This window comes from Aythya marila, assembly GCF_965140915.1.
Source record: "Aythya marila genome assembly, chromosome: 13".
Taxonomy (NCBI): Eukaryota; Metazoa; Chordata; class Aves; order Anseriformes; family Anatidae; genus Aythya; species Aythya marila.
In genome coordinates, this window is record NC_139054.1 from 17,336,953 (window position 1) to 17,353,755 (window position 16,803).

Sequence of the window (16,803 nt, forward strand, 5' to 3'; positions counted from 1 at the left end):
CAGCATGGCCTGAACAGCCTTCTTCACCCTCCTGGGCAGGGTCAGTGTTGGCAGAGCCCCCTCCAGTGCTGCCTGGCACCAGCTCACCCTATTTCTGCATACAGGTATGTGACGTGCCAGGAGACTGCTGCAGCCTTGTGCCTTTTGTGGTCCTAAAGCTGCACGCATCCAAGCCCAGTGACACATGCGTAGGGATGTACTCCTCAGCTGGCGCTTGTTCTCCTCTCTTGCTTTTTTTTTGGGGGGTTGCTGAGCCCAGAAGTGAGAGTGACAATAGGCTGACTCAAAGCGTAGCAGGTTTGGGGCTGGGAGCTGCAGAAGTTATATAACAGCATGTGACAGACGACACCGGTGGTACATGAAACAAGAAGCAAAGTGTGGAGATCCTTTGATGTGCTACCAAAGCTTTGCAGCACCTTCCCTGCTGAGTTAGAGGAGAGCTTTAATTTGGTGAGTCTAGTCAGTGGCATCGGCCCAGTGTTACGGAGCAGGAAGGAGGCCAGAACAGTGGCTTTTCTTCTCGGTTTGACTTGTGCGATTAGGAATTATGGCACCGAAATCAGCAAGGCAAGTGAATCTGCATAAGCAGAATGAGATCCTGAGTGCGTAAGAGGCATTTGAAACAATTTAGCCCTGCGTTGGCTGAAGTAATGTGAAGAAAGAGCATAGTAAATGAATAACTAACACCAGAAAGGGGAAAAGAAAAGGAAGTTAAAAGATGGGAGAGCTCTAAGTGTGTCGCTGCTCTAGGATGATATATATATGTGTACGCAGACTGTTAGTTAGGAGATGGTTACTTGAAATCTCAAAGTCAGCTTCTCACTTTCTGGCCGTTCTTTGTTAGAGCCCAATATCAAGAAGGCACTCTTAAAACACATTTATTCAGCCAGTCACGCAGGAGCTACACCGCAACGCTGTTTCCAGAACCTGGGTCTTTTTGTTCAACTTAATGAAAAGTAATAACGTAGGAGATGCCATTTCTGTGGTATTAACGATCTATATTCATCTCCTGTACCTTAATGCTGGTTTGTTGTCTTTGCAGTGCTCCCAGCAGGCTGCCAGCAGGCCGTGAGGTTTTGTCCCGCATTTTATGTGTGATTTTTCCCAAGGGCAGTATTTTCGCCGGGACGTTTTCGGTTGCAGTGCTGCAGTTGCTTACATTGCTTGCTTAGACTTCCCCGTGCACCCTAAGGATTTGCAGTCCTGTGCTAATGTAATACATAAAGCAGGAGTCACCTTGACTTCACATTTGTCAGCTTATGCAAGTGCTAACCTTTTACTGCACTGCAACAGAAATGTCATTGCCGTTCAGCCTCGAGATGACAAACAAACAGCTTCCTTGGCAGTAATGGATTTAGGAGGCTGCCTGGCTCGCTGCTGGTGCGGTGGGTTTGGGAGCATAGCTCGTGTGAAATACTACACAAACCAGAGTGTGTGATCTTGGCGTTTCCCTAGGGGGAGATGGTGTTTGTTTGTTTGAGTGCTTTCACCTTTTCCAGGCTTTAAGGAGGGCGTATTTGAAGTATGCTGAACGTTTCGTGCCAGCTTTCAACTCACTGCCTGCGCGTGGCGTTGTCTGGTGCAGCGCTGGAGCTTGGTTTGGGGCAGCTTGAACTGTAGCATCCCCGGCAGGGAGGCAGCATCCCGAGGGCTGTCGTCGCCCTGCCTTTGCTCTTAGAGAAAGTTGAAGTCCGGAGCCCGAGTGGAGAAACACATGGATAGCGATTGACTTTTTCAACCTGAAATGTCAGCCAAGCAGCATTTTTGGAAGCAGTACAGCCAGCGATAGGCACTGGGTAGCCTGGGCCATCCTGCACAGGATCTGTGAGGAGACTCAGCAGCTTAGCCTGCCTGAGATGCAGGGGAATTACCGGAGGAATCCAGCTTCTTCCACCCAGACCACTCGCTGCTGTACCTCCTCCTGATGGCAGTGCAAGGTATCTGGGTAAAATCAGCAGGGATTGGAGCTGGGGTGAGTGTTAGCATGACACTTGGGGCAGGTTTGGGGGCTTCAGAGGGTGTTGCACTAGCTGATTGGGACACTGGGGGTGTTATCTGAGCGCAGTCAGAGCGAGCTGGGTGCTGCTGCCACTGAAAGCACCATGGCAAACTCAAAGCACAGGTAAAAGGGAAACTGGGCAATAATCCTCACAGAAAACAACAACAACAAAAAAAACAACACACAACCTCAAGACCCAGATATGCCCTTAGTAAAACATTTGATTTTGCCCTGGGAAATAAGTCATCCGTGACTGAGTGAGGGTGGACTGTTCTGTGACACGTCGGGGATGAAAGAAAATCCAGCAGGCTAGAAGGAAGAAGAAGGGGTAGAAAATCATCTGCAACTTGGAATCCCTCCAAATTACAGGCTCCATTAAAAAAACAAACAAGCAAACAAACAAAAAATAAACGGAGTCTCAAGGCCTGGCCGTACGCAGGAGCGTACGGGCAGGAGGCAAGTAGGGATCGTGGGGGCAAAGGGAGCGATGTGTGACTTTGTGCAAGGGACAGCAACGAGCAGTGCGTTGAATTATTTTACTTTTGGAGCACAAGCAGGGCAGAGGGAGGAGCTGCAGTCACCGTGATGGTTGAGTAGAGCCCAGGGCTCACAACCCCTTCGTCCTTTGTCCTTTCTGTGGAAATGTGAGGGCAACCAGAAGGGAAGAAACAGTCGGTGTATGCGGGTAGCTCATTTCTGAGAAGCCCAGGAGGGCTTGTTTTCATAGGAGGGGACGCTTACTGAGCCGACGTGGGGTGTGTTAACCCCAGAAGAATCCGAGCATGTCTTTCAAAGGACAGGAGAATCCTGAGTGGACGGGATCAAGCTGACGTTTAAGAGATGCACCAGTTCTCCCTCCAGCTGAAACATCCCCCTCGCAAGGAGAAAAGCTCACCAAGAAGCGTTCTTGCCCTCGGAGCTGTACGAGGACCATTTTCTGTGCTTGGAAGGCCGTTTGGCTCGGTTTCTGCAGGCATCTGTTCTGTCTGGAGACACTGGCTGCGGTTCTCAGAGGTGTTTGCTTGCTGGTGGTAAGGTCTGCGCTATGGTGTTCTCAGCAGAATTCTTCTGAGCTCGGAAAATAAGCCTGGAAAGAAGGAACCAGACCTGCTGGGCCAAAGGTACACAAACAAGAAAGCAAATAGCAAGTAACTGGCCTCGAGCACTTCAGACAAAATTGGAAAGAACTCCTCACTGACAGCCAAATCCAGCTAAAAAAAGAGAATGCGAGGGCTCCTCGGAGTGCTGGAGGGCACAGGAAAATCAGCGCCGAGTCTGGCTTCCCACCTGAGAGCTGCGCTTTGCAAACGGATTCAGTGGGCAGGGGATGAAAATCTCAGGAACAGGGACTGAAGAAGCTGAGGAAGGATGCCCAGGCTAGACGTACCGTAATGTTAAACAAAATGATTCTGGTCTGGCGTGGCATCTCAGGACACAGGGCTTAGGAAACGTGTCGCCTTGGTGTGCTGCAAAGAATTTGGCATTGGTTTATCGGCGTAAAAATTGCATGCTTTTATTTATTTTTGTGTGCCTGCGCTGGCTGAAACTAGCTCCTAAACACAAAATCGTCCCTCTATGGTAGTTATAAAAGTGGACCTGAATAATGAAGAAGTTACTGAGAATATTGTGGACCTGAATACGTTTGGTGAAGCGGTGTTAAGTTATGTGTGTAACGAAGCCAAGAGGGATGCACAGTCGTTCTGAAGAGTAGATTAAGATTGAGATTCTTGTCATTGTCATCAAGCAAATACCAATCAGGCAGTCCATCCAGGAACAATTCAGAATTTGAGGAAGGTCTGAACTTTCCCAGAATGATTCATGTAACATATCATGTCTTGCATAGATACTCCTTTTTTCGGTCATTTTTGCTCTACTGTTACAAGAATTTGGTTGTGGGTGATAAAATTTAATGGATGGTGTTCAAGAATGCTAACAGCCAGTAGATGAACAAAAAAAAAAGTGCAAAATAGGATTGTTACTAACCATAAAGCTTGAAATTAGAGGACTGTATGTGGTCATTAGGCCCATGCCCTTTGAAAATGTAAGTGAAAAATTCCCCAGGTCTTCATTTAATATCTTTGCCGGGTGTTTGTTAGACAAGCTGGGTTTAGCCTTTTGGATCTGTTTTTTAATCAGACGCTTTATCTGCTTTATGTGTCTGGGAAGAACAGTGCTGACGGTATCTCGAAAATGAGAGCAGTGCAGTGAGAAAGTTACTGAAGGTGGGAGGAAGGGGAAAAAAGATGAATTTTAGAAACCAAATGCATTCCTGTTACAGCAAATGAGACCAGGGCCTCGTAGTGTCCTTGTTTGTAGCCCCCAGTGACGCCGTTTGCTCTAAAACCAAATGAGAGAAGCAGACAGAAGCGCAGATCTGAAAAATTATTTGCCCAAAGGTGCCAGCAAGGCAGTGGAAAAATCCCCAGCTTCTCATGTCACCGGGATGTGGCTGTCTGACAGATCAAATTCTGCAGCTAAAACTCCCTGCTAGAATCCTGATTGTGTTTCAGCCCTGAGAAACTGTCACCTCAAGGATTTTCCCCTTGCCTTTTGTTGCCACACTCGATGGAGTAGGCTTTGTGACAGCCAGACCTGATTGTGGTGGAAACTGCCAGACCTGCCGCACAACTGACAGGAGAAGTAAAAGTCGGAGCAGGGCCGGGGACTGATCTCATTGCCCACGCTGTAATTCTGCTTGTTTTGCCTTAGACCTGGCGAGGAGCTCGGCTGGCGCAGTCGTGCTGATGCTGCAGATCCCAGAGGTCGTCCCCAGCCCTCCTGACAGCTTTGAAGGTTTGCAGAAAGCCACGGCGCAGGTAGCGAGGCGGTGGGGATCTCGGCCTGATGCTCGCTCTCCAGTCAGTGTCAGAAGAGCAGCTCCTCTGGAAATAGCTCTCCGAGGTGAGGACTGCGTTTTGAGTGCTGGGTTCCCAGCAGGAGGTAGTTCGGCGTCCTGGGCTGGGGTCAGGCTGAGCAAGCAGGAGGTGGAAGTGCCTCACAGGTCTCTGTTCGTAAAGCTAACACGTTACACGAAATGGCATCTGAGTGACACCCGACAGCTGCAGCGTGTGCATCTCCAGCAGTTTTAAGTGTTTCCTAAATTCCCTGGCTGTGGGTTTTCTCTGTTTCAGGGAGCACCCTGGGCCTGGTGCCCTTTCTGTATGCTTTGTGTACGCCTGAGGCTCGGTGATGCAGCCTCATCTCGGTGGGGCAAAATACGTGAGGGTGTCTTCAAACACCACCCTGGCACAGAAATGGAAAGGGCAAAGAATGAAAAGCTGGGGCTTTCCATCCTGTCTCTTGTATCAGGAGAGAAACTGCACCTTTCTGCAAAGTTTTCTCTTCTTCCCTTTCCAAAGAAGGGAAGAAAGCAAGAGGAAGCCAAAAGAAAGCGAGGACTCGAGAGAACAGTGCCTGAGCATGGGGGTGATGTGATGATCATTTCTGTTCTGCAGGGAGCCCCAGCCAGAACCGCGGGTCAGCGAGGATTTGCAGGGTGAGGGCCCTTATGCTGAGGGCTGTAAAGGAAAGGGGAAAAATTTTGAAAACAGTGCAGGCTGCTAATATGGGTACTGTTTGCATTTCTGTCTGTAGCTGAAGTTATGGCTGTGCAGAAATGAAGTTGTGTAGGGTGTAACACACTTGTCCAGCTGATTTGAGGCTCTGAGTGGCAGTAAGAGAGGTGTCTGGAGGTAGAGAAGCTTCAGCAGGCTTTGGCTTAAAGTGGACATGTATGGAAATATGTCCTCTGCCAGAAGTGGTGTTAAACTGGGAGTTTTATTTGCTCCAGTCAAAGGGATCCTCTCAGGCTACGTGTGAACAAGGGTGTATGGGATCTAGCCGGCATGATTTGATGGACTTACAGAGCCGTTTTCATGGAGAGCACCCAGTAATTGCTTCTGCGCTCTGTTGACTGAGTGATAACACCCCGGTAGGTTTATAAATAGCAGAGCAGGCGATCCCTGAAGCGTGGGGGTGTGAGGGGGGTGTGAGCCAGTGTGCAGAGCACCACCGCTGCCCTGCCCTGCCCGGTGCCACAGCACAGCACAGCGACGTCCCGTGCTGCACAGGCTGTGCTGGTTGCTTCCAGCTAGGAAAGGGCTCGCAGGAAAGGTGGTGCCGTGGCCTGCAGAGGAGGCCTGCCCTGCCCAAATCAAGCAGCCCATGAGCTCCAAAGCCCCAGGTCTCCCCTCTCTGCCCCACACCTCAGATCTAATGGTAATGAGATTTTTAAACCTGGAATTTGGGACAATTTCTGTCTGGTTTCTGCATCAATGAAGTTCACTCTGTGACTCACACTCTTTATTTCACACCCTAGAGGCTAGAAACTTTTTTTCTTCTTTTTTATTTTTTTTAAAGACGACATTCTCTTGTAATTATTGAACTCCCAAAGCTCAGGGCTGAAAATAAACCCCAGAAAATGTGGCTAGACTCCCAAGGAAGTGCCAAACACGGCATGACTGTGATCTAGCGTAGTCTACTCGTGTAGACTGTGAACAGTTCGGAAGATCCCGCAACCCTGGGGAAACCTGCTCTCTTGGGGTGGAATAACTCCTTGATATGCTGGTAGGAGTGATGCTGTTTACATGGCCTTCTCGAGGCCTGCTTGGCCCTGACTGCATGCTCTGGTTTATCCTCAATCTGAGTCTTAATGCCAAAACACTTCCTTTCAGAGTCAGTTTACAGAAAGTGCGTTGCTGCTCCATTGGCAGAGATCAGTATCTTGAAAGCCATCTGTACTGCAAGAAACAATACTATCTTGTCAGGGAGATGGTGAGAACGATAGCCTACGTGTTGCATGTCTGTGATTTAGCAGCTCTGTGTAGACATCCAGGAAAGGCAGGCACATGAAAAGCACAGTAAAAGGTGCATCGGGAACGCACATACAGGAAGATAAACCAGGAAGCCACAAACAAAGGTATTCTGCAACCAGATGTCGCTTGGGTAAATTAAGCAATTAGTCACCTTTCTTCTTTGCAGGTTCAGTGCTCGCTGTTCCTTTCATGTACAATAAATCACAATTTTGATGTATGTCTACCATGACTCTGACCTACATTTTATGTGGAAGCCAGGAAAACAGAAACCAGTTCTGCAAAGCAGTGTTCAGAGAAAGTAGAGGAGCAGTGCATCGAAATCGTAGGTGCATGGGGAGGAGAGACCACAGCTAGTGGTTCGTAGGGCCCATGCAGTGTTTATCCTCCAGAAGCAGACCTCTCTTTGCCAGTATGACCTGGCAGAGTGACCTGAGAGGTAGGTGCCCAAAGGACGGGAAGGGGACAGAGAACTGCGGTACCCCGGTAACTCGCCGGTTACAAGCAGTAGCTGCAAGAGAGTGGGAGCAAGGAGCCTTTACAGAGCCTTGGAGGGGAGAGGAGATCAATATCGAGAGAGGAAAAGAAAACTGGTAGAGGCAGTTGTGGTAATTACCACTACAGGGATGATTTTCATTAACCTCCAAGATCTTCCTCTCCGTGGAGATCAGACAGAAAAGGGGGAAGTGCAGCCGTGTCAGATGGGATGCAGGAGGGAGGGGGAAGAAGAGAGAGGACAGGACATCCTCTCAAGAGCCTGGGAGAAAAAAAGTAACACCCTGGACCAGTCTGTAAATCCAACAGTGAAGACAGACCCAGGAGCAAGGTATTTGTTCACTGTTTTCTTTTTTAAGTTTGCAAAACATTAATATTTTAAATACTTTATTCTTCATTAGCATAATTAAGAATACACAAGCCTAAACTCACTGAAAACAGAATTAACAAATTAGCAGGTGCAGGGATTTGGAAGCAAGAGGTTTGGGAAAACAGAGCTTGCAAATGTCGGCATTAAGTAGAGCAGTGAAATCGTGCCAAGCCTTATTTATGGATTTGTGCATTTCCTTTGCATAGCCCCACTCCTGCAGCCAGAGGAATACAGCTCAATTTAAACATGAACCCCCTGCAGTTATACTGTAGCTGAGCCTAAAACTGAGAGCATACAAAATAAATCTCTTCTGAAGAAAAACTGACGAGCCTCACCTCAGATGTCTTTTGAAAGCCGAGATATCTTGGATGAACACTTAGCTGAAAAGGGAAGCAAACTGCAAAATGAAATCCAAAAGAAAATGGGAGAAAATTTCAGAAGAGTATCTCGAAGAAAGAAAATACAAAAGGAGCAGCAACAGCCTTAAGTTACACTGCAGACGAGAACCTGGGGAGGAAGCAAAAGACATCCTGTGCCCGTATGAGAAGTTCCCCTTAGGAAGACCAGGGGCTGATTTCCAAGCTAATGCCTGACAGATTTTGCAGCATGTGACACAGCCACCCTGTGGAATATTTAAAATCCGGTATTTCTCCAGCAAGGTGAGACGTTCCCAGTTTTTATCATTGCCTCCTGTGCAGCCTTTCAGGGGGACAGAACTGTCCCCAGGAGGGCATGAGCCATGGGAGTGAGAAGTCCCTGCCGTTGGGCTTCTGAGTGACTGGGCAGAGACTGGAAAAGGCTGCGAGAAGCCTTCCAACTGCGAGATCATGGGTCAGGAGTCATCTGCACCTCAGGCTTGTGCCCAAGGAAGGGAGACTGCAGTATTCCTGTTAAGCAGAGCCTCTGCCTGTCAGGTGAGGAGCAGGTGTGGGCAGAGGGCAACAACAGGGCACGGGGAGAGCATTTCACATCGCCCTAAAGGGGCTCGGTGACTCAGCTCTCCTGGAGGCAGTCAGACTCCAGGTTGCTCTGACATTGTGCTGTGTCTCGGTAGATGCTGAAGGATCTGTTGCACATCTAAAGCTACACCTGTGCGTGTGTGTCCGTGTATTTCTGGGCAGTTCTGGCCAATTGTATCTTGTTTTTGTGGATGGTGCAAGTCCCTTGATTTCATTTTTCTGCAGATTTCTCATCCGTACAATGAGAGGATGAGGTCTTTCTGTCCTTCAGAAAGTACTTCCAGATCTGTGCCTGAAAAGCCCTGTAAGAACTGGGTGTTGTTATTGTTGGTAGCCAAAGGGCACAGTGTCAGTAGGCAAAGATTAAGAAATAACGTGGTTACTGCTGCAAATCCCTGACCCAAATCTCTGACTTTACAAGAATGGTCTGGCGGTTGAATAGGCAAGTTTTATGCTGGCGATGTTATTCAGGAACTTTATTAGGGCATTAATAGAAGCAAATCTGTGTCCTATGCATTTCTTTACTTAGAAGCAGTGTAGCAGTGTTACTCCTCTTCCGTGCTGGTTTACATCTGTGCAGCATTTATTTGTGTCTTTTAAATTCTCCTGCTTGATTCTCTTGAGAACAACATTTCTCCATTTCCCTTTCCTTGGAACTGGGCAACACTGATGTGAGAAAGGAGCGTGTGATGCTTCTGTGGAAGCCTCTTCCTTCCGAGAAGCTCCGGTCTGCTTTGAACAGCAAAATTAGGAACAAAAGTGAGCCAGAAGCAGAGCCAGTTACCACTGCCCCGTGAGGCAGGAGACTGTCAGCAGAGGGGGCTGCAGGGGGCGGCTGAATTTATACACGGGTGCCAATGCAAACGCTTCCAGCAGGGCTTCTTGAGAAATGGTAGCTGATAACTGCTAATAAATCCACCCATTACTGAGACGAGAAACAGAGCCTACCCAGCTGTCACTGTTAGTTGTTTATAGCTCGCTGCAACTGCCCTTTCCTCGTCCCGACAACTGTGCCGTAATCTTGTATTTCCCTTCAGCGGGTGGGCGGTTTACTTGCACTTTCAGCTAGGCTGAGGCAGGTCTAACAGTCCCTGCTGCCACCAGCTCTCCTAGAGACGATGCTCAGAGATTATCGTGTTGATTGAAGAAATGATTACAATGCTCATTGAGCACGAGTGTGAACGGGGTGGGGGGAATCTCTTCCCCAATAGCTGCAGCAGCTAGAGATTACAAGCAGCAGGCGCAGAAACGGTGGACACAGAGCACGGAGCTGATAATGATGCCACGCCACATTAGTGCTGCATTAGCAGATAAGACAAGGGGGCGGCTTGCTTGACAGTATTTCTCAGTTCACTTGACATCTCTTTTCTGTTTTTAGATGGTGGAAAATGGCCGATCTCAAAAGAGTAGGGGAGAGAGCAGTGACGTCAGGCAAAATAAGCTTTGCATTTTGTCTGCCTTTGCAAAGATACACACTGAATATATTCCAGGGCATTTGTTTTGTAGTGCCTCACAGTACACGTGTATGTATTCGCACCCGTGTCGTGGCTGTGTGGAAAGAAGTGGGAGAACTACAGATTGTAAGTACTTCATTGCTGTAGTAGCTGAAAGCACATACAGGAGCCATCCCATCCCCAGGGTGTCGTTTTAGTAGCCCAGACTGATTTTTGTTTAGGAAACACTGAAATACTGCAGGGATGGGTCAGCACTCTCCCACTTCCCCTGCCTCACAGATAGGAGCTTTGCAGCTGGGCTTCACACAAGGTTTTTTTCTGACATCCTTTCCATTACACTGTGCTGGAAGCTGTGTCTTGCTTTCAGGACGGATGTAACCAAGTCTGGGCTACCGAGACCCTGCAAAGATCTTGCTGGCGGAGCAGGAGGTGGGTGGGATTGTGGCATCCCCTGAGCCTGGGGATGACTGCTGCTCCTTGTTCTACATAGCTACTTAGGCTATGTGCTGACCAGCCAGGCAAGGAGGAGATGTCCTGTTTATTATTGTCCTGAGACCACTGGAAGTGGCTTGCTCCCATGCTGTGATGGATCCTGGTCAAGTGAACATACCTAGGGCTTGTCCAGGTTGATGTGAAATGCTGCAACAATTGGGTGCAACTAGACTGAGACAGGCATGAATGTGGGCACTAATATAGCTACTGGAAGCTGTAATGCCAACTGGGGGCTTCCCAATAGCATTTTTCTGGTGACTTTCACCCTTGAATGACACCAGTATCTCCTGCTCGTGTGAGAGGCCTTGAGAGTCATGTGCAAACAGAGGAGTAGGAACAGAAATACGCCGAGCTGAGCCAGGCAAGTGCAAAGCATTTTCCTCCATGGCAAAGCAGAGAGAAGTGTTTTTCTCAGGCACTGTTAAAACTCAGAGCGTTACTCATTTGGATGAATTAAGCAGCCTGCCCACAAAATGTAGGGAGTGTGTATGTTCTGAATCGTTGTTACTCCGTGTAGTTTAAAATGCAGTTAAAGTACACGGAAATACACATTTAAGAAGCTTCCCGTTGAGGAAATACAAGCTTTTTTTAAGTCACCGAGGTACAAAACTTAAGTCTCTGAGCGGTGCTGCTTTGAAATAGGGATCTGCTGAAGAGAACATCCAGCTCAGCGGGCAGCGTAGAGAACAGGGAACCTTTGGGGCCAGGGGGAGAAGAGTTTCTGGGTTGCTGCAGGTGATCATCGCTAGCGGTGAATCAGTGGTGGCCTGCTGCAGCACCCCAGAAAAAAGCTTTATGTTCTTGTCCCCAGCATTATGAAGTGCGGAAGCAGTAGGTTCAGTAGAGGAGCCCAGCAAGAACAGCAAAACGTGTAATGGTCTTGAAAAGAAAGGCAAGGAGAATCAGAACCTTTGGCTTTCCAAATGTGCGGGTTTATCATGAACTTCTCTGCGGTCAGGTGAATTCGGATGTGAAAAAGGGCTATCACGCTGGCAAACCTGTCAGTTTTGTTTCCAGCCACAGCAGTTAGACAGAACAAATGCAAGAGTCTTTTCCTACACATTTTCCATATGTACTTCTGCAGACATGTATAGCAATGGCACTCTTCCTTCTCTCAAAAATTAAATCTTCCTTCTCTGCCCTGTTACATGCTGGGATTAGGATTTAGGGCTTAAGCACGTGTGGTAGGGTGTCTTGGGTTGTTGTTTTCCTTTGAAATACGTAGAGCTGTGCTCCTCTGCTTGAGAAGGCAAAGTCAAACCAAGTGCTTTGCACATGGAAGAGTTAGCAATGCTCCTTACTTTCTGGGCTAGTTTGCCTTGAAGGGTTGTGCTGGCTCTCAGAAAGGCTGCGTACGGCAGGGAGAGCTTTTCATCCAGGAGAGATTTCAGCCATGCCAAGATTCCCATCCTCCAGCAGGAGGTAGCTGTGTAGATGTCATGGACTGACCGGATTTAGCACCCTATTGCCAGAAGATTGAGAATTGAGTTTGATTTCTAAGTTTTAGTTTAGACCACTGACTGCTTAAAGAAGAGCAGGTGCTTTCATGAGCCCAGCGGTATCTCCAGGCGTACTACATGCACGGTATCTTTTGTGCTGGTATTTTTATGCATACACATATATATATACACGTATCTACACATACCCATATGCGGTTGGTTGTGACTCATTGATTGATTATGCAGCGGAAGAGAATTATACCAAGGAGTTGGCCTTTCCAAATCAAACATATATATCTGATAATTGTCACCCTCCCCAGGAAGATCAGAATCGCAGCTGGGACTTGAGTCAAATTACGACATTTTGAGTTACTGGCAAAGAATTTTCTTTTGGCTTCTGTAAATCTATAATCTGAAGTTTGAGGTTCTCTTCTACAAACGCTTCTCAGATTAGAAGGTTACATGCAGTACCCCAGTGACTGAATTTATTCTTAACTACGCCTTAAGTGATGATGAGCGAAAGATGTTCTACGAAGGATTTTTCTACTCATCTTCTAAGGACACAGCCACCTATGTGAATCATGAACAACTGCAGCCTTGCATTTTTATCACTCACTCTATTAGTGCTCTCCCTTTCACTCAGCTTGGGCAGTGAAACTAGATTACTCATCTTGAATTTTATTAGCTGTCAGTTTCTCATTTTCATGTTGTACTGCAATGCTGCAAGATTTGGAAAGCACTTATTCCAGGAGAATGATATATCTTATGTAACTTACGAGCTGAATATAAACTTTCTGAGCTCATAGAGCTTTTGCTGAAGGAAACTTACGCCACTGTATTCACCAGAAGGTCATTGCATTTTTATAATTTTCAAAATTTTCTGAGGTTGTACATTGATGTGTTCGGCAGTGGCTCTTTTTGCATTTAGCAGCATCAGGAAAAATTCCTTGCTTCTGACCGGAGAGGTGGTGGTGTGATACAGAGATGTCATGAGAGGCAGCGAGATTTAGACCTGCAATCTGGTCCCCACTGAGCTCCATGGAAAAAGCTATTTTCTGGGAGAAGAGGGTATCTTTTGCAGGAGAAAAGGAATTGCAGAATGTTACAAAGTAAGTTTTATTTCCTCAGACTGTAGGAGGTATAAGCTCAGTCAGGCATTGTTAGTAAATAAGATCTAGAGCACTTAAAAGAAGGATTCAATCACAAATTCAATTGGTCCATTAACTAAATGTAATATTATTTACCTAAGTGGCCCTTCTGGACTATTTCATAACTCAGGTTTATAACCTTTTTTAAAAAAGATCAATATTACTGAGTGCATAGTCCCCTGAGCATGATGGAAGAGTCAGGCCATTTTAGCAGCTATGGTCTGTGATCTCCTGAGCTGAAGGTCCAGATGAGAAATGCAAAATGAGAAAAACACTCTCCTGGAAATAGTAAAAAGAAGAAATAGCCTCGGAGAGAAGGATGGAGAGGAGCAGCGAGGTGAGATGTGTTGCAAGAGATCAGCCCTTTTATTGGGCTCATGCAGCTAGAGCATAGAGGCAGGCTCTCCAGCGCACAGAAACCCTCCTGCAAATCTGAGAGAGAAGCTGTAGTGACATTTAAAGCCACACACACGGGTTTGCCAACATGTGTCAGAGCGAATCTCCAGTGGGAGGGAGCAACCGACCGCTCTATTTGCGACTTGGCAGATGGGCTGTTTTGTTGTCTGCTCTAATGTGTGATGTGAGCTGGCTGCTCACGCTGAGCCCCGTCAAGTGGGAAAGGTGGCTCTCGTCTATCGACCCCGCGCCCATGATCCAGTGGTTGATTTGCTCCTGTCAGCTGGGAGCAACGAGCTCCTGCACCTCAATTCAGCGCCCCGACAAATCGCTGCTGGGAGGCTCGGCAATCGGGAGCAGTGGCACTTTTCCACATCTTTGACCAGCGTCGTGAAAAGTCAAATGATCAAAGCAAATAAAAGCCAGGAAGGAGCTGTTTCATGGCTGCGCTGCTGTTAACTGGTGGGGCGCTGGCTCCCACCATTTCAGCTCTTCTCCTCCCCTTCCATACAGGTCATCCCCATCGCTGCGAGACCAGGAGGCACGTGGCTGTGCTTTGTGTCAAGTGGGGAAGAAAGGAGGGCTCCTGACAGGTCCTAAAAAAAGAAATAAATCGTACTGAAACCTCATGAAATTTTCAGTGGCAAAAGGCAATGCTGCTGAGAGACCTTTGCCTGTCTGTCCTCATTAAGCATGTCTCTAACTAATGGCTACTGTTGGGTGCTGCTCCCTGGCTTTCCTTTCCCCCTGCCTCTCACACAGGGCTCAGGCTGCTCTTCCCTGTGCTGCCACACATCACTCTGAACCGCGTGCAGTTTTCATGATGTGCTCTCTTACAAGACATATCAGAGAGGAAAAGCAATTTTTGTTCTTTCCCCTGCCTTCCGTGGTGCCGATGCGATCTCTGGTTCACCTGGGCACGGCACATCCATTTGATGAATTAAATTGATCGGTCAGTGTCAAGTTGTGATCTGGGGCAGGAGGCCCGTGGGGACGTGGAGGACAGCGCAGGGTTGACCGAAGGTTTTGTATAGATGGTGACATGCGAAGCTGCTTTTAGTTTTCAGTGAAAGCCACTGTTTTCAGCCCTTGACTGCAGTAAAACCGTTCCCTTGTGCTCATAACGTGACCACTCTGAGGGTGCAGTCCAAAAGCAGGTGGCAGGCGATCCCTCAAGCCCCGGTGCCGTTTCTCTGGTGCCATTTCTCTCTTCCAAGACAGAAACGTGTCCCCGCTGACACAGGGTATAGCTGCGTCTGACCCGAGTCTTTGACAATGCAGAGCAATTTTTGCAGGGACAGGAAACCCATTTTGTGTTATTAGACAAATACGGCTGGAAACCTTCCTTCTCCAAAGCAGACGAGGTGTTTTGCCAGGTGTGGCAGCTTTTCAAGTGGCTGCAACTCTCAGTTCTCTGCCAGGCAACATACAAGCGGTGTCAGACTGAAACGGCTTCAAGGTTTGGGCTAATAGTTCAGGGGGAAGAGAGACCCAACTGCAGAGAGGTGATAGTCTAAACTGAGTGATAAGACATCTGCTTATCTTGTGTAGCTTGCTTTGTGGTGTTCTTGGTTTCTGCACCTGTTCATGCTGCAGATAGCACCATCGCAATAGCCAGGCTTTGGATATTCTCTGCTGCATCTGTAGTCAGGTGTAAACTAGAAAAAAAAAACTTTCCTTGCCCCAGATATTAACTCAGGTAGCAGAAAATGCCTCTCTGTAAAGAGAAGTCATGGAAAATGTGTGCTTTCAGGCTTTCTTGCATGGATTCCAAAATTTTAATGTGACTATGTTTCTATTTTTGCTACCTTACCAGCATGCCCTCGTTTCTTTTCTCTAGGCACCTCAGAATTGCAACCCCCTTTTCTTATCTGGACTTCATCAATATTTCTGTCATTTCTCAACCAGTAAGCAGGTGACAGTACCACTCTGGAACAAACAAGCAGTGCAGGATGTACTGGTGCTGGCTGTTTCTTTCCCCAAGTGATGCTGCTTCCAGGAGACCCAGGGCATGGGGAAGTGGCTGCTAGAGAGCAGCAATCCTTGGAGTCGTTTGTTCCATGTCAGAGCACATGCACGTGTTTGGCTGATGCTCTTTTCTCTGGTTTTGGAAGAGAAAGCCATCAAGCTTGGAAGGTGAGCCTGTAATTTTGCTGGATCTCACCCGGGTGGCTGCTCAGCAGCTAAACATTTTGCTGAAGTTGTCCATAGAATCCAGGCAGAAATATGAGTTTTGACACTCGTGTGATATCATTTCCAAACGTGGTCGACAGCCTGTGTTAGTTGGGCTATACAGATGATTGCATGAGAAGAATTCAGGACAAATCATTCATCAGAGCCTTTCCTGTTTGGCTTTATTGCCGCTTCTTGTGTGCCTGAAGTATTAAAGAAATGCTCTGTTGGACTGAGGTTGTACTGGGAGATGGGATCTCACTGAGGAGTTAAGATATCTGAAGGGTTTTTTCTTCCTCTTTCTACAAAGCGGTGGGAAAGGAAAGGGATCCAGTTCTGGCACGATGTCTCAGAAGGTGACATTTGTTATAACTCACTGCAAATGTTACTCACCATCTACAAAACATTCAATTAAACTCGAGCAGTGCAAAATACCCAGCTCCACTTCAGCAGCTGCACTTGGCATCAGAACCCCTCGGGTTCCTTGGGAACCAACAGCTGGAGACCTCCACGCCGTGGCTGCTGTCCCACTTGTCCCTGTTCCCTGGAAGCCAGGTTGTCAAAGATTGCTGTGACCAAGCAGGGAAGTGGCTTTCTGTGCTGGCAGTCCTCCTAGAACACTGATTTCCCTGATGAAATCACATTCTCGCAGAGCACAACCCCCCAGTCAATGCATTAAACAAAGACCCCCATAAGCTGCTGGTTTGGAAGTCAAAAAATAGGAAAAATTGTCCAATACACGTACGATTGTTTGTATGCAGATCGTGGGTCCTTTTGCCTCCGATGCCTTTGTGTGTGCCTTCAGGTTACAGCACGGAGCTGTAATTCGTGAACCGCAACCAACACAAACTTTGCTCCTGCTTGCAGGAAACCAGGACACCGAGCGCGCACATTTTTGGTATGCCAAAGCCGTTGTTACAGATCTCTGGCTCCCCAGGAACTTCGCAGATGTAACTTTGCTGTGTGCTCCAGCCACCCACTGTTTTGCAGTGTCAGCTGGGCTGGAGCTCAGATCCTCCCACTCTCCGCACCGGGCCCGCTACGCTGGAGCTGAAGGCAAAATGCAAA

The 16,803-nt window shown here is 47.7% G+C and overlaps 1 protein-coding gene across 1 annotated transcript in view; it reads left to right on the forward strand.

The window, feature by feature from the left end:
* Positions 1-4,797: 4,797 nt before the first annotated feature.
* The window catches only part of TRPC5 (transient receptor potential cation channel subfamily C member 5), a gene marked incomplete at its 3' end in the record, with an annotated part of 77,185 nt that continues 65,179 nt past the window's right edge, over positions 4,798-16,803 (forward strand). Inside the window, exon 1 of the mRNA XM_082770440.1 lies at positions 4,798-4,900. The remainder of the gene's footprint in view (positions 4,901-16,803) is intronic.